This window comes from Podarcis vaucheri (genome assembly GCF_965113315.1).
Source record: "Podarcis vaucheri genome assembly, chromosome: 2".
Lineage (NCBI taxonomy): Eukaryota > Metazoa > Chordata > Lepidosauria > Squamata > Lacertidae > Podarcis > Podarcis vaucheri.
The window spans coordinates 41,474,429-41,499,590 of record NC_138760.1 but is presented as its reverse complement, the minus strand read 5'-3'; the positions used below and the strand labels follow the sequence as shown (position 1 = coordinate 41,499,590).

Genomic DNA, 25,162 nt, shown 5'->3' with positions numbered 1-25,162 from the left:
ATTAACCTTCTCCTCCCACGCGTTTTGGTTTTTGGACTTTGGGGATCCTTTTGGGGACAAAAGGGTGAGTAAAATGAGAAGAAACCAAAGTAGGAGGAAGGAGCAACGGGGTGATGGCGGCGGCAGGGCTCCATTTGGTATAAATGTATTAAATGCAGAGACTTACTGGCCCAGACCCAAAGATCCATGTAGTCCAATATCCTGCTCCTCACAGGGGCCAAGCAAATGCTCCAGGAAACTCTCTGAGATTGCAGCAACCCTCTCTTGTTGATCCCAGCAACTGTACATTCCATATTCCCATCCTGACTAATACCGCCTTATAAATTTCTCCTCCATGAACTGTCTAAGCCAGGAGTCACCTCAGAGGCCTTCCTTGGCACCCACCTGCTGAAATGAGGCTTCAGAGCAGCATCCTATTGTAACAAATAGAATCGGTTGCAATGTGTGCTTGGTTGCTTGGGGAGCATGTGTGTTGCCCACAGTCATTTCTCTGGCTTGCCAATGCTCCCACAGGCCTCCAGGGATTGTTGGGAGCCCTTGGTCTAAACCCTTTTTAAAGCCATCCAAGCCAATAGCCACTACCACATCTTGTGATAGTGAACTCCCATGTGTAGTGAGAAGAAGCACTTCCTTTTGTCCTGAAACTACAGTGGTACCTTGGGTTACAGACGCTTCAGGTTACAGACTCTGCTAACCCAGAAATAGTACCTCGGGTTAAGAACTTTGCTTCAGGATGAGAACAGAAATCGCACAGCGGCGGTGGGAGGCCCCATTAGCTAAAGTGGTGCTTCAGGTTAAGAACAGTTTCAGGTTAAGAACGGACCTCCAGAATGAATTAAGTTATTAACCCAAGGTACCACTGTACTGCTGGTCCATTACCTCTAGTTCTACTATTATGAGAGGTGCAGGGTAAGAATCCAAACCCTCTGCTCATTGATGCTGCAGTGGATTAGGATAAGGCAAAGGCTCTGTTTTGGGAGTGGGGGAAAGATTCCACTGCTGCAGAGGTCCCAGCTGCACCTGCCCAAACTCAGGATGAAGAAGAAGCCGTGTTCTTGCTCGCACTAGCCAACGTAGGGCCCCCAAATGGGGCTTTATGGGGCAGAGTGGAGCAGAGCTAGCTAAGAATCTGCTGATCCACATCCCTGTGAGGAGCTTGAGTTGGGTCTCTCTGCAGCTGGCACAGCATAAAAGACACCCACCACCATCACTTTCCACTCTGGCCAGGAGGAGCTGGTGGCTAATCTGTCTCTCCATACCTCCCAGCCTCTCATTAAGGTCGCACTGTTAAATAATTACCTGCCTCCCTTATTGTGTTAAAAACCTAATTCTGTGCAAATTAATTTCTAGATTAGCTCGTAATATTTAATTCAGCAAAATTTATATGCCACTTGCTTGACAGAATACCTCTGTGCAGTTTCCATAAAACCATCTAAAATATTCATATTTTAAAATGCTTCTAAAAGCGAATGTTGATGTAACATTTTAAAAAATCAAAATAGAAATACAACCAGCAATGCTAAAACAACTATGCATTAACAAAATTGCACGCTAAAAATCACATGGCTTGCCAAAACAAAGAGAAAGTTATATAGAAAAGGTTGCCTGCCTAATATTAAAGCACTTGGATAATCAAGGGGTGAGGAGGTAAATAGGACAACTGCTTGCTGGATTTGCACTGAAAAGGAGCAGAGAAGGTGAATAAGGAGGAGACTGGCTGATTGAATGTTATACTGTGCACATGCCTTGCACACCCATTCACTTTGGGATGGATTTTCATCAGCTTCTGTTATCCCTGCAAGATCAGGGGCCGACCCAGAGACAGGGAGGTGAAGGCAGAACTTGTAAGAGGACTCCCAGCTCCTTTCTGGCTTGGCACTCCATGTGGCAGCCCAAGAAATGCGCTTTTCTAATCACATCACCTTCCTGGATTTATCGCTTTAATGTTCTCTGGGCCACTGAGCCCTACAGCTGTAAATTAATTTTTTTGAAGTAATACCGGTTTTAAAACTTCCATCTGTTTTAATGAGCTTGGGGGACTCTCCTTGCTTGCATTAGGAACAGGAAAAAGAAAACCCTGCATGCAATTATTTTTGCCTTCTTGGTTTCCATCAGTCTCAGGGACGAAACCTGCAGGACACCCTTCTTGCCCTCTACGAAAGCCTGGCACCTTTGCAGCTGTGCAGCAGGGCACCTTCCGGGCTCCTTCTATGGGGAGCGTAGCCAGAGAGAGAGAGGACCCTTCTAAGGGTTTAGAACAAACATGAGCTGGTCCCTCGGCAGCCTCCTCAGTCACCTTCCCATTAAGCCAGATCTGCAAGGTAGAATTATGAGGCCGCTAATGAACAGCATCAGTTCAGGCTGCCTAAAGAACTGGATTAGCTGGACGTCTCTTTGAAGTGCCTGATTACTGGTGGGAAAACTTCACAGGGGGAGAATTGAGATCTGTATTTGTTGTCCCCCGCCCCAGCCTTCTGCGTCTGCATTGCAATATTTGCTCATGGTATTTTTTCTTTTTAATCAGCAATTAGCCTAATAAGCCACCTTTTCATCGCACGCTCATAGATTAGCCACTTCAGAGAATACAAAACAAACATTATCCACACACACACACACACACACAATGTCTGGGGGGTGGGGATAAACAAATGAGTAAAGTGAGTCCTCCAACCTCTGGGTTTTTGCCTTTACTTATCACTGCTTGACATTTTTTGGCTCGTCTTTAGCATTTCAAGACATCGGTTTTAACACAGTTCATTCTTTCTTTAGAAGTGAAATATTCTGAAGGATGAATGGGAAATATGAATACGAACCCTTGGGTCACTCAGATCTCACAGGGAGGTTATGATGTAGTAGGACCATTTCATACATGGCACATAAGCTATGTCCTGCATGTGTCTTGTGTTCTGCTCCCAAGCCTTCTAGCTTTGCAATCAGAAAACCTATTGGGTTTTCAATGGGTTGAAATCAAACATTAACTTGATTTCAGTACAGTACTAACTTCTCTTTGTGTAGCTTTGTGGTTGGTGTGTATGTGGAATATGGCTTTTTGTCAAATGTATATTTGCCAGGCTGGGGGAGGGGAAGATAGTGCAGATGTTATGTGGTAGAAGGAAAAGGAACATGTATTGGAGTGTCTCAGCTATTTTGGGGCAATGAGGGAAGAAGTAGAATTGGCCTGGGGATCCTGGGAGCTAGGCAGAATGGGAAAGTCCCATCACTTACTGTTGGAAAAAACTGCACAGAACTATCCACTGTCCTTAGCACATACTGGTACAGTGATACCTCGGGTTAAGAACTTAATTCGTTCTGGAGGTCCATTCTTAACCTGAAACTGTTTTTAACCTGAGATACCACTTTAGCTAATGGGGCCTCCCACTGCCACTGTGCAATTTCTGTACTCATCCTGAAGCACAGTTCTTAACCCGAGGTACTATTTCTGGGTTAGCAGAGTCTGTAACCTGAAGCGTCTGTAACCTGAAGCAACTGTAACCCAAGGTACCACTGTACTGTTCAAACCTCCGTAGGGATACAAAAGAGTTTGTTTTCATAAGGTCCTGTGTGTGTGTGTGTGTGTGTGTGTGTGTGTGTGTGTGTCTAATGATAACAAATTGTGCACTCAGTAACTGCATCCAGTAATTAATAGATGTGATCTCAGACACGAAAATATTTGAACTTTCTACTCACAATGTAAGCTTTGGGTAGCGAAGACAAAAGCTTGGGCCAGTGTGGTGTAGTGGTTAAGAGCGGTAGTCTCGTAATCTGGGGAACCAGGTTCGCGTCCCCGCTCCTCCACATGCAGCTGCTGGGTGACCTTGGGCTAGTCACACTTCTTTGAAGTCTCTCAGCCCCACTCACCTCACAGAGTGTTTGTTGTGGGGGAGGAAGGGAAAGGAGAATGTTAGCCTCTTTGAGACTCCTTAAAGGGAGTGAAAGGCAGGATATCAAATCCAAACTCCTCCTCTTCTTCTTCTTCTTCTTCTTCTTCTTCTTCTTCTTCTTCTTCAATGCAACTGTATGAATGCAGCCAATGGACAATGAATCTGGGTATTCATGGCTGCTAACTATGGCAATGACCACTGGCTTCCATGGCTTTACAAGGGAATTAGATAAATTCATGGATGAAAAGTTAATCATGGGCAGGGCCAGTCCTATCATTAGGCAAAGTGAGGGAACCACCTCAGGTAACAGATGATAGAAGCCCCCGGCTGTTTCTTTCCTAGGCTCTGGGGCCATTCACCTCTGTTGGAGGACAGAACTGCACATTATTATTATTTCTTAGGGGCCAGATTCAACTAACCTGGTGCACTAGCAAAATGATTTGCAATGACTCCCTTACAGAGCTACAATTCCCAGCACCCTTAACACACTACTGTTCCCAAGATTCTTTATTTGGGGGGAGGGGAGTGCTTCAAATGTATGGTTGTATGCAGCCCTACTTACCATTATATAACCTGGCTGTTTGCCATACAATTTTCAAAGCAATGCTATTTTCAAATACTATTATTTGCTTATTTGCAGGTGGTGGTATACTTACTACCTGTCTTAAAAAAATATAGCTCTGTATTTTTAAAAACCCCAAACAAACCATGAACCCATATTTTTCCCCCTTTGATATGAGGACATGTTGCAGCACCATGCTAGAAATGGTAAGGGTGTGGGGGAAATCAAACCTTGATCCAATAAGAAATATTTGCTTCAGAATGAAATTACAGCGATAAAGCCTATTAAAAACATTCCTGGATAATTAATTGGACAAATTTAAATGTATAAAACTCCTGTAGTTCTCATTACGAGAGATGCATTATTATGCACAGCAAAATCCCTAAAGCAGAAACAAATATGTTCATTTGCAACATCCGTACCCCAGGAGATATCAGCCGTCAGGCATTTTGCAGCAAGGCTGGATCATGTAACCTGTCTGAGCTCACACCTGTTTGAGGGATTTGGTCAGTCGACAAGCAACTCAGGACATACAAACACACACCCTGGTTTACTTTTGTCTCTCTCACACGCACCACCCGCCTGTATCTGCTTCCTGGTCTAGAGGATGTACGTACTCTATTGAAATGATTGCAACCTGGTACATGTAATGAAGAGCCACGTGCAGTAGTCTCAAAGCATCACTGCAGGGCACAGTCAGAAACCATCATTACTAGGCATATTTTAACAAGGCAGCACATGATAAGAGAATGGCACAAAGTCAACCTTTCCTCACACATTACAATCTAGCAAACGTTACTAAGCATTTTACCAGCACCATTATATTTTATGGCATGTTCCTTCAGGGAGTTGCCCCTTATAGTCCCACAACATAATGGGCATCCCTTAAATTATTATTCTTTTGCATTAATTTATAGACCACTTAATGCCGAAATGGGCTTCCAAGTGGTTTACAAGTATAAAAACCAATGACTTCAGCATTAAAATATAAACATCCACAATCAAAAGACATAATAAAACAACCCAAATACAATGCTAAGATATAGAAAGGAAATTCAACAAAGCACTATGGCAACTGCTCTGTTAGTGCAAGCTTTTCCTCTTGCCAAACAAAATGTTCCCCCTCTCCGCCTCTCACACACAGTTCCGAGGGTTCTCTCTGGGTTTTTTTTGGCGGGGGGATCATGGGGGCATGTGAAGGGAGGAGAAGGGAAAGCCCTGTTGCACCAGCAAGGGCCCTTGTGCTGACTTTATCAGAACTTGCTAGTTGAATCCCACCCTAAATGTGATTTAGGTAAAGATAAAGGGACCCCTGACCATTAGGTCCAGTCGCGGATGACTCTGGTTGCGGCGCTCATGTAGGTTTATTGGCCAAGGGAGCCGGCGTACAGCTTCCGGGTCATGTGGCCAACATGACTAAGCAGCTTCTGGCGAACCAGAGCAGTGCACAGAAACGCTGTTTACCTTCCCGTCGGAGCCGTACCTATTTACCTACTTGCACTTTGTGCTTTCAAACTGCTAGGTTGGCAGGAGCAGGGACTGAGCAACAGGAGCTCACCCCGTCGCGGGGATTCGAATCGCCGACCTTCTGATCGGCAAGCCCTAGGCTCTGTGGTTTAACCCATAGTGCTATCTGCTTATTGTGATTTAAAAACACAATAAAAGCAATTTCATCAAAACAACACAGCATTAAAACAGGAGACTCTGGTAGATAGGTCAAGGCAATGCCTATGTAAACAGCTGGGTCCTCAACCAATATAAGCAGGGCCTCTTCTTTTTCTTTTTCCAGCAAGGAGTGCAGTCCATAACACCAGTGCTATTGGTGAAAAAGCCTGGCCTTAAAGCAGGACTTGGCAACATGTGGACTGAGGGTGACATTCAGCCCTCAGGCCTAATCACTTCCCCAAAGGAAGGACTGGTAACCATATTGACATGTTGCTTGTAAGGATCTAGCGGTGCTTGGCATATTACAAACTAAGACGGGTCCTTGCATGAGGATGACAAGCCAAATATATCCGGTAGGGCACAGGCATCTTTGTAGACACATGTGGGATTGCCCTGTAATTCAGTGTGTCAGCCTGTTAAAGGAGCAGAGCAATTTTATTTTTTTTAAGTGGCAGCTCTGTTAACTGGTGCTGCACACGGTGCCCCTGTACTCTCACATTCAGCCCACAGGGTGCTCACTCCCTCGGTACTGTCTGGGGATTCCCCAGACTCCACTCAGAGGTGTGCTGAGAGGCGTTGTGAATTATGAGAGTAATTAGGTACAAGGGAACATAAGAGAAAAAGAGAAGCCAAGATTCAACAGGCAACAATGATGTAGCATTAATTATCCACAGCGATTTGTTGTTTAAAAGTTGAATGTGTATTTCCAAATCATAACCAATGGGTCCAGATTTTCATAACCCCAAAGCTCATGCTCTCTCTGCTGTGATGAGAATGAATCAGCTTAGTGGAGAAGATCCTTTGCATACCTAAGACCTGCACAACCGATGACCCACCAGCAACCATGGAGTATGTCCTGGTAGTTTATTTATGTGTTTAAGACATTTATATACTGTTTAATCACTAGCATTCCTAAGTGGTGCACATAAATAAACCATACAGATAATAAAACAGTAGAAATACATCATAAAACCAAACATAAACTCATACACTTCCCTAAAATGCCTACTGGAATAAAAAAAAATCTTTGTCATGTACCTGATGCAAGGCAAGGAGGATGCCTATCTAATCACAATTGGGAGGCAGTTCCACAGGCTTGGGGCCATAACACTGAATGCAGTGTTTTACAATAATTCTACAATATCACTAAAAATGATATGTTTAAATATATTACAATTCACCCACCCATACACCTGTTTTTATTATATGAAAAAATATGTGTCCAAATCATACTTACTGGATGTCCACAAACTGAGACTGGATTTTCATTGGATGCAAAGCTATTATTTTAAAAATGGCCAGACTACAATTTCTATTATGCTGGCTGGGGCTGATGAGAGTTATAGTCCAGAACATCTGGAGGGCAACAGGTTGAGGATGGCTGGTGTAAAAAAACAACCCCTATCTCAAGCCTACAAGTGAGCACATGACTTTGGTGTCCACATTCCGCATATTGTTGTGCTGTGTCATCTTAACCCATGAAGCCACACAACCCAGGCAATGAATGTACTATGCTGAGTATGTGGCTTCCCTCTGAAAATTCTCTGTGGAAAACTATTCTCCTACATCTGAGATTGTGACTAATTGGTTGCTCTCGTTAAGGCAACTGAATTATTATACCTTTCTTGCAGAACAGTATATTATGATTAAAGGAGCTGATCAAAGGTGTGGGTTCCCTCAATATTCACCTTCATTATCTTAATATCTCTGTGAAATAGACCACTAATGATCTATATTGCCATAAAATTCCAGGCATGGTGCATGTGGGTCAATGATTTCGATTGTGCCCCCACTAGAGAATTCAGGGGTGAATTGACAGAATCTGGAAAAAGTCAAATCCTTTGCTTTTGAAGGCTAGGACTAGATAGATATTCAAATAAAGATATGCAATGGTACGACTTTGCTAGAAGTACACAGTTTCCATCTTGCCAAATGCCCAGCAGGCACAGCTATCTTTCATCCTTGAAAGATAGTTTGACTTTCCAGGTGCACCTGCCAAAATTGCCGCTGTTGGAGGGCATCGTTTCTGCTGGGGAAAGTATTTCCTTCAGGGCCCAGAGTGGGCATGTGAGATACAAGCACATGCAAAATACAGAGAAGAAAAAGTGTTAAGTTTCAAAATGGGTTTTAATAGACCTGACTAGACAGCAAAGAAGCCTGAGGCTCAAGAAAGACCTAGCACCGTGAAGCTCTTCACACAGCTTTCTGCTGGCTTTGCAGCTGGCAGGACAGGCACACACCCCTGGGTGACTTCAAATGCTGCCACTGTCAAAGGCACCTATTGAATGAATGGGCTCTTGACACAGTTCCCTGTGGCTCCTGAAGCATCATTTAGAACTGTTTTAAACATTTAAAAGATAGAATCCACCCAAGACCTTTGAATAGGAACTAGACATTCAGTGTTGTTCATTTGCTGTGTATTTTACAATGTCATAATTTCTGTGTTTTAAAGTCATTCCATTGTTTTTACCCATGTTGCTGTAACCCATACTGCAACCCAAGTTACTGTGACCGTACATCACTATGAGTTTTATGAGTTGGTGGTATGTAAATGCCTGTGGTTGTCTAACTGCCCTGTGAACAAATCAGTAAAGACCAGGCACCATCTAATCACGGCGGAAGTTTTTTTTTTTTTTTTTGCAATCCGATCAGGATTAATGCTGAATAAAGAGCTCTGAAAGAACCGCTAGTAAGGCTGTTCATATGTGATACTCTGTGCTTGTTACAGCCTCTGCACATTTAAACACACACAGCGGGCACATATTAGCTCTTGTAGATGACACTAATAGTAACAACTGACCCTACAATAGGCTTCCCCTGCCAAGCTTGACACCTACGTGGTCATCACTCAATAGAGGTGACAGAGCCAGCAGAATTAAGAGCTTCTTTATAGAGCAGAGTGGCAACTGAGAAAGATAGCAAAACTAATCTGATAGGGAGTAGATTCATCTTGGAGAGTTAGAGGAAGCTGAGGTGGCTGAAACAAAAGCTTTCCATCAGAGGAGTTTCATTTCCAGGCGGCTCTCCTGAGGGCTTGTAACACAGGAAGGAGTCAGCCATGCAGAGTTAGGTAGATAAGTGAGCAACAAGGAACCTCAACACGACAACAGAGGTGTTACTCAAATGCAGCAAAGTGCCGAAAAGAGTCTGCTGGTATTTGAACTAGCAATGGCAGAATGACCCCAGGAGGTAAGCAGCAAATCTCTAGCAAACTCTTTTGTATTATATAGATATAACTGTACTAGGAAGCAGAAGAAACTAGACCAGCTGCAGTTTTCGGCTTCAGTTCTATACCCACTGATGTAGGGGAAAGCTCCACTGAGGAACTTAAGATAACTGAGGAACTTAAGATAGAAAAAGGAACACGACAGGGGTGCCCAATTTCCCCATTGCTTTTTATTTCGGTCCTGGAGGTGTTGCTGAACATGATTAGAGATGACCAGCAAGTTAAAGGTGTACAGGTCGGAACTAAACACTATAAGTTAAGAGCGTTCGCAGATGACCTTGTATTGACTTTGCAGGAGCCAAACACTAGTACAAAAAGAGTGTTGGAAATAATCCAACAATTTGGGCAGGTAGCCGGATTTAAATTGAATAAACAAAAAACTAAAGTCTTAGGGAAAAACCTAACAGATATGGAAAAGAATAAGTTTCAAGAAGAGACAGGTCTGACGGTGGTTAAGAAGGTGAAATATCTAGGGGTTAATTTAACATCTAAAAATTTGAATCTGTATAAGGATAATTATGAAAAATGCTGGTCAGAAATTAAAAAAGATCTAGAAATATGGTCAAATTTGAGATTGTCAATGTTAGGCCGAATTGCAGTGATTAAGATGAATGTATTGCCTAGAATGTTGTTTTTATTTCAAACTTTGCAGATTATTGACAAGATGGACTGTTTCAAGAGGTGGCAGAAAGATATTGCGAAATTTGTCTGGCAGGGCAAAAAGCCCAGAATAAAATATAAAATATTAACAGATGCAAAAGAAAGAGGGGGATTTGCCCTGCCGGACTTAAAATTGTACTATGAAGCAGCAGCATTCTGCTGGCTGAAAGAGTGGATGCTCCTCGAGAATACAGATATCTTGGATTTAGAAGGTTTCAATAATGCATTTGGCTGGCATGCATATCTATGGTATGACAAAATCAAAGTGCATAGTGCCTTTAAAAATCATATTGTAAGGAAAGCGTTGTTCAATGTTTGGATGAGATATAAAGATCTGTTGGAAAACAAAACCCCTAGATGGTTGTCACCCTTAGAGGCTAAGGCCCATAAGAAAGTTAATATGGAGGACGGATGGCCAAAGTATTGTGAGATCTTAGAACAGGATGGAGAGAAACTGAAATTAAAGAGCCATGAAAAACTAAAACCCAAAGTACAAGATTGGCTCCACTACTATCAAATAATGGAGGTTTTCAAACAAGACAGGAAAATTGGCTTCCAGGTGGAAAAATCAAAACTTGAGACAGAACTGTTAGAACCCAATACTAAGAACTTGTCAAGAATGTATAACTTGCTGTTGAAATGGAATACACAAGATGAAACAGTTAAATCAGTTATGATTAAGTGGGCACAGGATATTGGTCATAATATTATGTCTGCTGACTGGGAAAGGTTGTGGAACACTGGTATTAAATTTACGGCATGTAGTGCTTTAAAGGAAAATGTTATGAAAATGGTCTATAGGTGGTACATGACCCCAGTTAAGCTAGCAAAAATTTACCATTTGCCTGATAACAAATGTTGGAAATGTAAGGAAACTGAAGGTACTTTTTATCATCTTTGGTGGACATGCCCGAAGATTAAGGCTTTCTGGGAGATGATATATAATGAAATGAAAAAGGTATTTAAATATACCTTCCTTAAGAAACCAGAGGCCTTTCTCTTGGGCATTGTCGGCCAATTGGTGCCAAAAAAGGACAGAACTTTTTTCATGTATGCAACAACAGCAGCAAGAATACTGATCGCAAAGTATTGGAAGACACAAGATTTACCCACCTTGGAAGAATGGCAGATGAAAGTGATTGACTATATGACATTGGCGGAAATGATGAGCAGAATTCGTGACCAGGGAAAGGAGACTGCGGAAGAAGACTGGAAGAAATTCAAGATTTATCTTAAGAACTATTATAAACTTGATGAAGCTTAGAATGTCGAGATTTTACAGAGAGAAAGGGTTGCAGTAATATAAGATCAGATTAAGAAAGGACTATGATGAATTAGGATGGGAAAGAACATTTATAAGTTGCTATAAAATTTGGACATGAGGATGCAGAAAGGGGAGGTATGGGGAAGTCCGAGGAAAGAAGTCTATGAAAGGATATTTTGAAATTATATTTGTTTGTTTGTTTGTTTTTCTTTTATGTTTGTTTGTTATAAAAACTTTTGTAAAACTAATAAAAATTTTATAAAAAAAAAAATGAAATCAGTGGGACTTACTTCTGAGTAGAGACATCTGGGATCAAGCCGTGTTGCTGATGAAGTTGAAACGTAACAGGCTGAAAATGTGAATTTTCCCACTTTGCAAATAACTTGATTGTATTGTGAATCATGCTTCCCTGCCCTGAAATTCTGGTCCTGTTCAGAATTAAAGGTGAGGCACATTATGAGCTTCTGTGCCGATTCTGAACTCAATTGGTCTGCATTCAACAGACCTGTCCCCAAGGCTGGTAAGCTACAGTTAGCACAGGCTCAGAAATCTGTTGTTTTAACCTCTTATTTGGATGCTTCCAGATTGGAGGTTTATTGTAACATTGATACTGCTCACGCCGAGTTTTCCAAGCTGTCCACAGCCAACTTGATCATGGAAGAGAGAAGGGCTTCCTAGCCAGTCTCAGCTCTTGGACATGATGGTATTGGGAGAGGTACTTTTTCAAGCAGCTGGGCCCCAAGCTGTTTAGGGCTTTGTATACTTAACACCTTGAACTGGGCATGGTGAGAAATAGGCAACCAATGTAATGGCCTCGGGAGCCATGTTATGTGCTCCCAAGGTGACAATATAATTGTCTACACTATGGTCTTTTACTCCAGCTGCAGTCTCCAAACTGTCTTCATGGGTAGCCCCATGTAGGATGCATTGCAATAGACAAGTATTAAATTAAGTAAAAATGACCCATTATACATCTGCAGTTACCACTGCAGTGTTTGTGTGTATGCGTTTTGTCATTTGTGTGGTGATGTTTCCGTGGGTGGTCCCTCTTGTCACATACCTACTTGCATTTGATCCTCACCCGAGCAAAATCTAGCTATTGTTTCTGGCAGCCCATACTGTACAAGCCTACTGCCACCATTTTGGCTGCAGGCAGAAGGCACCTTGGAATTTCAAGAATGCAGTTGAGAGGAGCTATTTTCTCAAAGTCTCAACACACCTGAGGGGTTTCTTTAGAGACTGTAATTGCAGCACATACATCAGGACTTTTTGAAAAATAGTAGTAATATAGAGGTCTTTGGTCAACAGCTCTATGCTACACTTTAAAAAAACCAAACCCTCACACAAATGGAAATGAATGTGTCCCCCATGCCCCACCCAACGTCAAAAGAAAAGATAAGTCACAGTTTTTTTCTATAGTAAAACATGATAACTAGGGGCTGGTAACATTTGCTCTTGTGCTCTACCAGTGACAACTTTTGTTACAAGGTGTACACATATGGAAATAGTTGTGTGCATGCCCAGAATGAGGAAAAAATAGTGAATGACTGAGGGGAGGAGCTAGAAAATGCAGTGCAGAAACATTCTGTTAAGGTCTGCCCTCTGGTGTGGACAGAAAGCAGTGGAATGCTGGGAACTGACATTTTTATGGAAAGCACTGAGTTAAGCAACTGCTAAGACAGTTTCAATAGGAGCTCTCCATCACAAGGTCCTTTCAAGTGAAAATATAAATCTGAATTTTAGAGCACTACCAATGAGTTTCTAGACGCTCTCTTGTGGATACCGTGTACTTGGAGAACAGGTACACAGGAATCTGCCCTATCCAGAGTCTGGCTATTGGTTCATCTAACTCAATATTGTATACACTGACTGGCAGAAGCTCTTCAGAGTTACGGAAAGGGGTGTCTCTCAGCCCTACCTGGAGATGTAGAGAATTGAACCTGGAAACTTCTGCCTGCAAAGCAGATGCTCTGTCACTGAGCTGCAAGTGGTGAACTACATGCAATTATAATATAGCTACAATATTTGGCACTGCTTAAACAGTGCATAAAAACACCTAGTTAGAAAGCTTTCCCAAAAACGATCTTTTACAAAACCTTAATCTGGAGGCAAATTTCATTTGGCATGTTTTCTTTTAACACAGCAAAACAAGACATTCTAATCGGACAGCAGCTTTATTTATTATTTAATTAGTGACACTGTAATCATATTATATCCTGTTAATTACATTGCACTGTACATCAGCAACGAAGCCCACATGGCTGTGCCCATTCTGTTTGTTTCAGGCTTTTGGCTTATGTCGGAAGCAAAATCCTTTCTGAAAGTATCAATGAGACAATCTGCTGTTGCTGCTGTTTGGTTACGTTGCTGGAGGGGGGGAGGCGTTGTAGGTGTTGACCTATATTCATAAACATTACAAAGTTGGCTCAGTTCACAAGCAGAACTCTTTATTTGCTGGTTGTTGGTGTGTGTGTTTTTTTACTCCATTCCTCCCATGCAATTCATCTGTCTTCCACCTGGATTTATATATGCCACAGACAAAATAAAGCCCCCAGCACCTGTAGTGTATGGATGGCTGCTGCTGCTGCTTGTTGGCACAAGTTTGCTTTAAAAAAAAAAAAGTTGCTAGAGCCAGGAAAATTCTTATCTTTGATTGCCAGTACTTTTTGTGTGAGAAGCAAAAGGTTAAGTTTAAATCTCACTGCTGAAATACTTCGCATGCATATAAATCCTGCCTGCCCTAGAAAACAGTATGTTCTAAATATAAAACTCTGGTATTTGTTTTGCTTTGTTCTGGGCTTCTCTTTCTATTGCTTTCTCAAGCAATGTGGTCTCCCTCCAGTGGCAAAAACAGATCTAATTATATTCCCATTCCTGTGAACCAAAGACACTGTCAGGCTGATACACAACAGCTAAAAATAGAGCTATTATGTATTGAAGATGGGGGAAGCGTTCTCCCTTGCTTCGCCCTTAGCATCCTGTTACACCGGTTATCACTTGCTATACTCAATACTCACCATACAAAGATCTGAGACTGTTTTCTCTCCATGCCAGAGCAAATGTCCCTTAAAACAGGGGATCAAAACACCAGCAGAGATTTCAGGTACTAGAATTCAGACCAGAACTGGAACAGAAAGCTATTATAATAGATGGGAGAACACCACCTGGTGCTTTCCTTGCTTTAAAGCAACAGCAGCACTGTCACAATCAGTGAGCTGATGGCACCCACAGAAAAGGGGGCTTTCTCTCCCCACTTAAACCTCAGTGCAATAGTTGCTGGTGAATGTTGGAAAGGAGCTATGCTGTTGACAGCACTGGCTCACTTTCCAAAGAAAGGACACGGTCGAGCAGAGAAGAAAAAGAGAAGTGTCCTATGGCACCTTAAAGGCGAACAAATTTATTGTGGCATAAGCTTTTGTGGACTACAATCCAGTTCATCAGATGCATAAATCATTTGTTGGTTTTTAAGGAGCCACGTGACTTTTAATTCTTTTTGCAACACCACAAACTAACCAAAGCAACCCCTCTAGAAAAAAAGGACTGCTGTCCTTTTAAACAAGGGACAAGTAGTGATTAAATGTGCAAAAAGTATACAGAACAGCAATGCCTTTGTACCTTAACTTCAATTATGGTTTGCTTGCTGAAGAAAAAGACTGGGATTTCTTTCCCATATAGTAGCCACAAGGCTCATCAAGAAGGTGCATTTATTGAGCATTCATCCTGATTTGCTTACATGGTGGTTAAATTGTATCTGCTTTTTATTGAGCAGTTCTTCAAAGGAAGGTTATACAAGAAAGAGCATTCACCCTGATTTGCTTGTGGGGTAATGGCACATCTTCCTGTTAAGTCATTTGTCCACCCCATACTTTTCAATAAATTTCCACATCATTTTCCAAAACACAAAAAGGTCTGATTTCTTTAAAAGTGGATTTGTGTGCTAGGGTGTAAGAACCCTTTAATCTGCTTTAATTGTGCAAACCTAAAGTTGTTGTGTTATGTGCCTGAGTCCCTCCTGCAAAATACTGACAGTCCAGGGGTGCCCAGGGCAAGCAACTGCTTTTGTATTTTAAGCCCACAGCACTAAAACAAGGTGTCCAATCAAAACCCTTTACACCAGGCATGGCCAAACTCAGCCCTCCAGATGTTTTGGGACTACAAATCCCATCATTCCTGACCACTGGTCCTGTTAGCTAGGGATCATGGGAGTTGTAGTCCCAAAACATCTGTAGGGTTGAGTTTGGCCATGTCTGCTTTACACAGTGAGGCTCCCAAACCAGGTGTTTCTGCTGTGGCCATTAAGAGATCTAGAGAAGGGGCTGATGTTCTTCCATCCTGAGAAACTCAGGCACTCTGATTGCTCCTCTTTCTTTGCTACCTCCTGTGTAAAGGACCCCAAGCCCTGCTCACCAGAGAGAGTGGGCTCTGGGGTGAAACATGCAGACCATTCCCACCTGTGAAGCAATTGAACAGAAACTACAAAACCTGTTTCTGAGGCCCATATTCATAGAATTGTAGAACTGTAGAGTTTGAAGGGACCCTGAGGATTATCTAGTTTAATGCTCTGCAATGTAGGAATATGCAACTGTCCCATATGGGGACAGAACTTGCAACCTTGGCTTTATCAGCACCACACTCTAACCCACTGAGCTATCCAGCATTGGAAAGGCTCTCTTTCTGTTATTTGTATACATGCAATCCAAAATTTGGCTGGTTACTTCAATCATTTGAGATGCAGCGACACTTTCTTTAATAGCTTCCCTACTCTCCTGTTTCTCAGGCATATGATCTAAGAGCATCCCAAGTTCCCTTGCTTAGCAACTCATTTTTGGACCTGTCACAAGGTTCTCAAAGCCTTCCTTTCTACCTTTCAGGTTCTGCCTTTTATCATGCTCCTGTTTTTCAGTCCATTCCCTCCTTCCTACATCTGGTCTCTACTGTATCCGTTAGCTTCACTACTTTGACGCAGAGTTGGTGTTTGCTTGTGGGCTTCTCGTAGGCATCTGATTGGCTACTGAGGGAACAGGACGCTGGACTAGATGGGCCTTTGATCTAATCCAGCAAGGCTCTTCGTATGCTCTTAGGACCAGTAAAACAAACAAACCTGAGCAATTGGCTGGCGAGTAAATATTGACACAGTGATGTGCAAGTCAGTTCAATGTGTTTGTTTCTTATGGCAGTAGCAAAGAGTGCATACACCAGTTATAATTCCGCAAATCTTCTCTAAGACATCACTGCTCCAGTGCTAGATCACATGGAGACCATCATGATCACTGCTACTCTGAGAACTGCTTGTGTGACTTGCTGTCTGCTTCCTCCTGAACCCCGTGTTTTCTATTCACAGATACTTGCAGTTCTAAAGCCTGGCCAAAAGGATACGTTTGGCCATGCACTTTGATTGGGAAGGTAGGGCTGAAAGCTCCCTGGAAAAAGTTGCAGGGCAAAGGGTGTGTACTCCTAAATGATATGTGGTTGGGTGTTGAGGAAGTAGGAGGGACTGTCACTGCTATCAGATATTCCTGTGATGCAAAGAAAAAGTGAAGCAGCCACATTTCTATTTATACACTGCTCTTCCTCTCACAGAGTACAGAATGGTGCACAAAATGATAAAATACAATAGAGCAATAATAATGAAAACTATCTATTATAACAACGCAACTACATAACAGGCAAGACATGAAGCATGGTATCAGCAGTATGACCATAATCTGTACAGTATTTGTACCTGAAACTTGCATGAATAGATGTGTCATTGGTTGCAACCTAAAACTTAACAGTGTGGAGGCTAGCCATGTTTTCCACAGATGAGGTGCTGCCACTGAGAAGGCCCTACCTCTTATCACCAACATCCACATGACTTAATATTTTACTATGGTCATATTGACAATTTGCCTGGTTAACTGACTGATATACCAACTTTACTTTTAGGATCCTCAGCTCTCAACCTCCTTACCTGCTGAGTATCTCTGCAAATGAATTCTCCCACGTCAATCCTTTGCGAGATCCTTTTCAGTCAACTTGGTCCTTCACAGATGCTGCATTGTTGGCAGCTTTCTGTGAGATCTTAGAATGTTTGTGAGAAATGAAGCCCAGCCGAAGCCCGGGGGTGGAGTGATGCAGGCAACAAGCAACTGTTTTAGCCCATTTTATACTGATTTTATCGTTTAAAGCTGGACACTCAATAATGCAGATTTTTCTTTTTTGCCTTTGCAACTTTGGAGTCACCATCTTGTTTTGATGTAGGTGTCTATTTTTATGTACCGCTTGTGTGTTTAAAAGATTGTTTGTTCATACTTATGGGTTAAGTGAGGAATGGAACCAAATTTATGTTATTGAGACTTTGCTGCTTATTAATTAATATGAAGCAAAAGGGCTTCTGGCAATAATTTACATCCCACTTAACAAGTTTAGGTTTTTGATGCAAAAGCAGCTAGGAGTTTGAACCTATGGATGCAACTTGAGAAATCCACGCATTTCTATAAAACAGGGAGACACAGCATGATCTGATGCACTTCCACAAGGCTAGATTTACACACTGGATCTAATAAATTTCCAACAGAATTCTCCTTACATGCTTGCCTGGGTCATACAGAATCCATAGCATAGGGTGCATTCCATTGCAGGTGCATTTCCCTCCCTTCCTTACAACTGTTACTAAACATGCCAAGCAATTCACAGTGATGTATTGGTGTGTGGGGACGCGCGCGCGCGCGCACGCACACACACATGCACAGCCTGTCTGGCACTGGCACATCCTGCATTGGCAAGCTCAGTTTGTTTTTGTTTTACTAGCTGTTCCTGCAGCCCTCTGGGGATCTCAAATGGGAGTTAGTTTCCTTTCTCAGCAATGGTAGGTTTTGAAATTAGATTTGTCTGGTGTCAGGCTGTGATCCTGATCTTTCTATTGGGGTGCGAGGGGACATTTAACTAGCCACTAAACTGTAAGGGATAGGAACTCTTGTAAACAACAGACTATGGGGGAAAAACAGCCAAAGCAATTGGTTGGCTGTCAGGCAGGATAACAGAATGTTGGGGAGCATGCTGTCATTATCTCCCCCGCCCCATATATTTTATTTTGACATCACAAAAGCTTGTCTGCATGTCTGGAAACTTCAGCTAAGTGTGCTGTGGGCTGGTTTGTTTTGCATCAATAGCTCTGGGCTTTGAATTTGCATGGGTGTTGTTTTTAACACAGCCCCCCCATCCAAATCCGCCATATCACAGGTCACATCTGTCTCTGTGGCCATTGTTTTGTGGTGCTGCCATGGCACAGAAGCATGGATGCAACCCTTCATAGTGCCACCATAGTACAAAAATATGGATTGAAGGCAGTTTCCTATGAATCTTCTTGATTTTTTTATTCAGGTTCCTGCCACAGCTCCCAACAAATCAGAACCTCTCCATGTTCACAGTCTGCACCATGAACATTACTGCTGCCATATTATTGATCTGTTTTTGCACACAGCAAAGCTGTCAAGTGCACATGCCATATTATGCTGCCGTTCATGGGCACGGATGTGATCTCTTGTGTGGTAATTTAAAAATATGTACATTTGTGAGGGATGCTTTAAGGTCCTTTTTTATGAAGATGATGATGCAGTCGGTGGGTAGAGATAGGATCTGTTGGAATTCCATAGAAAAACACAGACGACACATGTCCTGTGGCATCCCCCAGATCTCTGACATTTGCACGGCAGTCTGTACGCACCAATGTAAGCTTTAATTTGATGCTCGGGTGGGGGAGGAATTTTGTGTAAAAACTAAACAAATTCATTCGTTTTCATTCAGAGGAGCCGACTTGTAAGCCGCCCCCCCCCTCAAAATCTTTCAAAACAGCAGCGCCAGGTTTCTGCAGAGCTAAAAATAACAACAGCAATATACTGAAGCAGATGCAATTCAAGCGCAGGCTAGTCGAGTATTATGCATAGATAGATAGATAGAAACAAACAAACAAACCCCAGTGCTATGTTTTCCCGTGCAAAATTACCACAGCAAAATTCCCCATCATTTTCATTCCAAGCCTGTGCTTTTTTTTTCCACCTGCAACGCGGACGGACCGTATCTGATAGCTCCCTCCGTGCAGATTAGGTAACACACAAGATGGACGGAGGAGAAAGGCAGGCAGGCGTTGGGGGGGGGAGCGCGCAGCGAGCAACAGGGAAAGGCATCAGCTCCAGCTCTGAGGCGGACGAGATGAGAGCGAGGGAAAGGCGGAGCTGCGGGACTCCTGCCGTCACGCCATTGGCTCTCCTCCCCGCCTCATTTGCATGTCTCAGAGCTTTCTTTTATGCCTGTCCCCCCCCCAACCACCACGTGACTTGAGCGGCGGACGAGACTTCCTGTTTGAGGTTGGGGAGGGGAAGAGGGAGTAACTCTCGCGTCTCCCTGCCCCCTCCCCCCCCCCCGCGCTCCGTTGTGGTCTCGCGCTGCCTGCCTGGCGGGGCTCTTGTCAGTAACAAAATGGCTGCGGTGGCAGCAGCTCTGCTCCTGAAGCGGAGGACAGAGGCGGCGGCGGCGGTGGTGGTGCAGGCGGCTGCTGCTACTGCTGCGAGGAGGAGCGGGGGGCCGGCCCGGCAGCATCACTGAGCTCGGCGGCATCGCCTGTCCCGCCAGCGGCCCAACCCCCTTCCCCTCCGAGCGAAAGCTCCGTCCGAGGAGCCGCTCCTGCTGCCTCCACAAATCCCCCGTATCTCCCCCCCCCCGAGAACCTCTCTCTCTCTTGAGTCCCTGTGGAGGGGAAGGAGAGCGAGCGAGCGAGCCTGCTGGATCCTGCTACTGATTGGGTGGATCCCACTGGGAGAGAGCCTGACGAACCTCCTTATGAGAAACTCAACGGCTGGATCGCCCTGGGATCCGTGGATCCTGACCCTGTGAGAAAGAAAGAGACTGGATTTCGCCTTCTTTTCTGTATCCACCTATGTTTGGCATAGCTGGGTGGATCCCCATGAGAGAGACTGGTGGACCCCCTCGTCAGCAAGAAGCTTATCTCCTGGATCCTTTTAGGATCCCTGTCTATCAGAGAGACTGCTGGACCTCCCTTCCTTGGATCCACATATGAAAGGCACAGCGGGTGGATTTCGCTGGCATCTGTGGATCCTTGCCTTCTGAGACACTGCCTGGATTGCTCTCCCCCTTGGATCTGCCTGAGAGAGACTGCTAGATCCTTTTCCTGCTTGTGTTCCACGTCTCTCCTCCCTTTTTAGAGAGACCGTACTGGGTACTTCTTGTTTGGATGTGAGACTCTTCTGGATCCCCCGTGGCTCCTTTTTGTTTTTCCTAAGCTATTCCCTTATACACTTATGGATGGGTACAATTTTCTCCATTTTAATTTGCACTTTTGAAAACAAAATATTCAGATGCTCATCCATATAAACTGAGAATCTCCCAAACACATATTTTTTAAAAGCTGTGTTCTGATCAATTAGAAAGCATAACATTTTCCACTCTCTCACATCCCAACAGTTCATTTTTGCTGCAACCACGTACATTTAATTTTAGAACAAAATTCCGTGTGCAAAACTCTAGCTGGGGACTCATAACTGCTAGTTCTGCTTCACTGGAAATAAAAAAAGATATTTTAAAAAAGGACCTGCATCTGCTGCACTTCTCTGGGCTGGAATCAAACTGGAGCTTTTAGCTCTTCTACTTGGATACTGTTGATTTCTTGTCTGGTTTCCCCAACCCCCTCCCTCCTCCTTTGTGGCAGGTTATTTTTGGTGGGGTTTTTTTTATTGGAACGGGCATAAATATTAAAAAAAAATCCAACAACTGACTTTCTTGGCCGTGTGAGATTTTTTTCGTATTCAACGTGAAAAAATACGGGTACTTTTTGTAAGAAAAAGCATTAAAGAAAGAAAGGAGCACGCTAGTGAAACTCCCAGACGCCAGACAAAATATTCACTTGTTCTTTTTCAAGGAGACTGAGTCGAAAGCTGCCAAAGAGCCCCAGAAGGAAACGAAGCAAAGGTAAGAGGAGGGCCATTCCCTTCTCTTAATTGGAGGGCAGGGAAAGTTAAAAATGTAAAAGACCTTTTAAGTAGTTCAGTGCATGCGGCTCCCCGTGCCCTAAGTACAGAACAGAGCTGTTTTCTGTAGTGTTTTTTTAAAAATAAAAATAGAAATTGTGTTGTAGTCAGTAAAATAATAAATCTATGAAGTGCTTTCTAATAATAAGCTATTATATTCAAAGACTTAAATAGACTTGGATGCCAGCTTTAAAAACTTCAGTATTTATCAGGCATATTTTGCATGTAGTTCCTTGTCCCTGCAAAAAAATCCTACACCATATCATGCACATGAGAAAATATGGAAAAGATAATAAATTATGGAACAGAATTAATCTTAAATTATTTTAGTGTGTGCATGCTGTTGATAGCATCTCACATTACCATGTGATGCAATGTTTGGAAAATAATGATAATTAGCCTTGGCAATTTGTCTTGGTTTAAGTGTAGCTAGAATGGAAAAGCTGATTGAATGTAACCAACTGGAGAAAACTTGAACTTCATCCTTGATTGCCTACAGTCAAGTATAAAAAGATGACTGGATCTTTTTTTCAATGTTTCTTTAGAATGTAGGCTTCTTTTGTGTCTATATTAAGTTCTTTGGTGGAGTAAAATATTTTAGCATATTTTTGTGTCACCAGTTTTTCCTTTTATGGTAGCAATGATTAATGGAGCAAACCATCAGTTACTAAAGTATCGGGGTCAAAGTAGCATTTCAGTGTGTACAAAATTCTGCCTGAGCAAATTTTATTATTTAAGTATTTGGAAAACCCTCTGCTTCATTTGCTTCAAAGCCTAAACTTGGAAGTGCAGTAGTCCATGCACAGAAGGTTGCTATGTTTTCAAAATATAGAAAATGTTATCTGTGGCTCACTTAATACAGAATGCCTTGGTAGATATTTTAGTTAGTCGCTTTATAAAGATCAGTCTTTAATTTTAGTTTAATGTCCTCTGTTGGAGAGTTTTTCTCCATTTAAACTCTGTGTGTAATAGGGACAACCCATTGTTTTGTTTTCTAAGTCAGGGTAGACCTATCTACTCTGTAAATAAGGTAGTGGTGTTCATTAATTTCAATGATTCTACTCTGAATAGGATTAACATTGGTGACCACCCAATAGTTCCATTGTAATTTTGGCACATGTTTATAATATCAACTCCTTCTTAGAGATACTGAAATGTAGGTGAGAGAGAAACCAAAATCCTGGCTGAATTGGAATATATAAGAACAAGTAATTGTCACTTATTTTAGTGAACCTCATTGGATGCATCAAATTGTATGGGTAAATTGTTGAGATGCAGCAGATAAACGCTTAGCAATACAGACATAAGAACACATAAGGAAGAAAGAAGAAGACAGCTGCAATAAACTATATATATGTTTTTAAGAGCCCATAATATATCGTTATGATTTCTACGTAGTGAGACTCACTTTTGACTTGTTTTTCTATGTTTTGTGTAGCTGTCAAGATACACATTTAGTAATTATTTAATTTTCCTCATAATCCAGATAGAGTTGAACAGTTTGTCAATGGGTAAAGCTTATGGTTTAATCTTTCCCCCATAGCTGGTTATTGGAATTTCCAGTCATCATCTGACACCCTCTTCCTTCTACCCTTTCTGGCTACTGATACCTAACTGTGAACTCTGATACCAAACAGTGTATCAGAAATATTTAATATTCCCTTCACAGCTACAGGCATGTTTTATTCATACAGTTATTTTCCTGTTATCTGATATTATCAATTTTCTGTGCAAGCATTTGGTAACTTTCAGTTTTCTGAGTATCTTTCGCAGATACCTTTTGGTTGAAAAGGTGGAAAAGACTATTGGTTTTTTTTGTTTTGTTTTTTTAAAAAACCACTTGTGCCTTTTCTATTGCTTTTTAAAACTTTTGTTAGTTGGTTATAGATTTTAAATGCAATTTTTACTTACCTGATGATAGTTTGATGTCCTAGAGCATTAGTAGTGGCAAGTTATGATGCTTTCTACTTTTGTCACCTGGGACATGCATGGATTAGTAAATAAGGTACATTATGAAAGAGAGATTCCTACTAATGCCGTAACCAAAGCAATTATGATGCATTCTGTGAACTCCTTGTCAGAGATGCTTCCATTGTAAAACTGGCTATTGCACTGATCAAAAATGAAATGGGCTGAGTGAGCACTAGGACTCATAAAGATAGCCCTTTCAGTGCATAGGTGGGAAAACCCAACATGTTTTCTACTATCCATGCATTCTGAAAGAGAAAATGTGCAAATGACAGGAATGGAAGCTTGAGTTCATGGTGAATAATGCAATGAAAAACCTTAACCTAGCATGCGGCAGCTGTGAAAAAAGCAGATTGCATGCAAGGGATCATGCCTTTACAATATATGGCGTGACCACATTTGGCATTCTGTGTACGGATTTGGTTGCTGCTTCTCAAAACGATGTTGTAGAGCTGGAAAAAGGGTAGCAAGCAAAATTATCTGGAGGCTGGTGTGGAGAAACTGGACTATAAGTATGGGGGGCATCCTATAAAGTTGAATGGTGGGAAATTGAGGATAGACAAAAGGTAGCACTTCTTCAGACAGTGCATAGTTAAAGCTATAGAATCTGCTGATGGCCAACTTTAAAAGGGAACTAGATGAATTTATAAAGGGTAAGGCTATCAATGGCTGCTAGTCATGATGGCTATAAGCTACCTCTAGGATTAGAGGCAGATTGCCCCTGAATACTAATTGTTGGGAAACAGTGGGAGAGGGCTTTCTTCCTCATGTCCTGCTTGTGTGCTTCTCATAGGTTGGTTATTTAGGAAATGGGATGCTGGACTAGATAGGTAGGCCTTTGGTCTTATATAGCAAGGCTCTTCTTATGTCAACAAGCAGGCCATAAAACACTTTAATAGTGCAGTCTTATGCATGTTTACTTTTATACTTCAGTCACATTGATTACTACAAGGGAAGTGAGTATAGGATTACAGATGAAAAGCACGATATTAATCCACATGGGGTTTATTTTTGTGTCCTTACACAGTGTGATTAACTGTTGAATCTTCAATACCTCATGTATTTCTAAATAGTATGCCAGTATTAGTTTGTTCTTCAGCTCTGTGGGTGTTAGCTCATCAAGGGCAGGTGTCCTAAGCCATCAGTCTGAAACTATGGTGTATCCTTTTTCTGATTGGACTGTTGGTCATGTCTTTGGGAAATGCATATCACATTCTTCTAGAATAGGTAGTGAAAGCTAATACTATACAGTGGGAGAGATGAAAGACAAAGAAATGGGCCATATACTTATCATATGTTGACCAACATATTAGACACTTGTCTAATAAGATCACTAGCTAGTATTTCCTGGTGGTGACCCTCATATTAGGCTCCTTCAACATATATTCTACAGTAACAGCAAAAGGGATCTTCATTTTGAAAATAATTTCCAGACTAACCACCTGAAGGCTAGACCCCATGTATTGTTTGGAAGAGGTCCTTTAATCACTTTAACCTAGCAGTAGTATTTTGCCCTGTTGCTAAGAAGGAATGGGGTTTTATAATTACTTTTGTGATTCTTGATTTATTCCTGAAGTTGGAATAGATGTATGCTTTTGGTGATGGTTATTAGCCCTCTTGGGCAGCCACAATATTAGGATAGTAATTAAACATTTTAACATTTTGTACTATTTTAAATATTAAATTCCTTTGATATTCATTATATCATAAAAAATCACATGATCACTGTAGAAGAATCATATGCCCAGCAACAGAGGTTGTGTGTAATTTTGTTATCATCTTTTAGTCAGACATTTTAGCAAGGTGTAACACTCCATCATCAGAATAAATAGTATCCCAAACTCTTGTTTGAAGGCATTACAAAACCTTTTGTATGTGAAAATAGTCAATCTAGGAAAGAATAAACATTTTTGA

The 25,162-nt window shown here is 42.0% G+C and overlaps 2 protein-coding genes across 2 annotated transcripts in view; both read left to right on the top strand.

The window, feature by feature from the left end:
- LOC309527610 (uncharacterized protein) overlaps positions 1-25,162 on the top strand; it is a gene marked incomplete at its 3' end in the record, with an annotated part of 318,025 nt that overhangs the window by 282,623 nt on the left and 10,240 nt on the right. The window lies entirely within an intron of this gene.
- The window catches only part of TNRC6C (trinucleotide repeat containing adaptor 6C), a 117,693-nt gene continuing 112,229 nt past the window's right edge, over positions 19,699-25,162 (top strand). The window contains exon 1 of the mRNA XM_082202987.1: positions 19,699-21,221. The gene's annotated coding sequence lies outside the window, so the exon portion shown is untranslated. The remainder of the gene's footprint in view (positions 21,222-25,162) is intronic.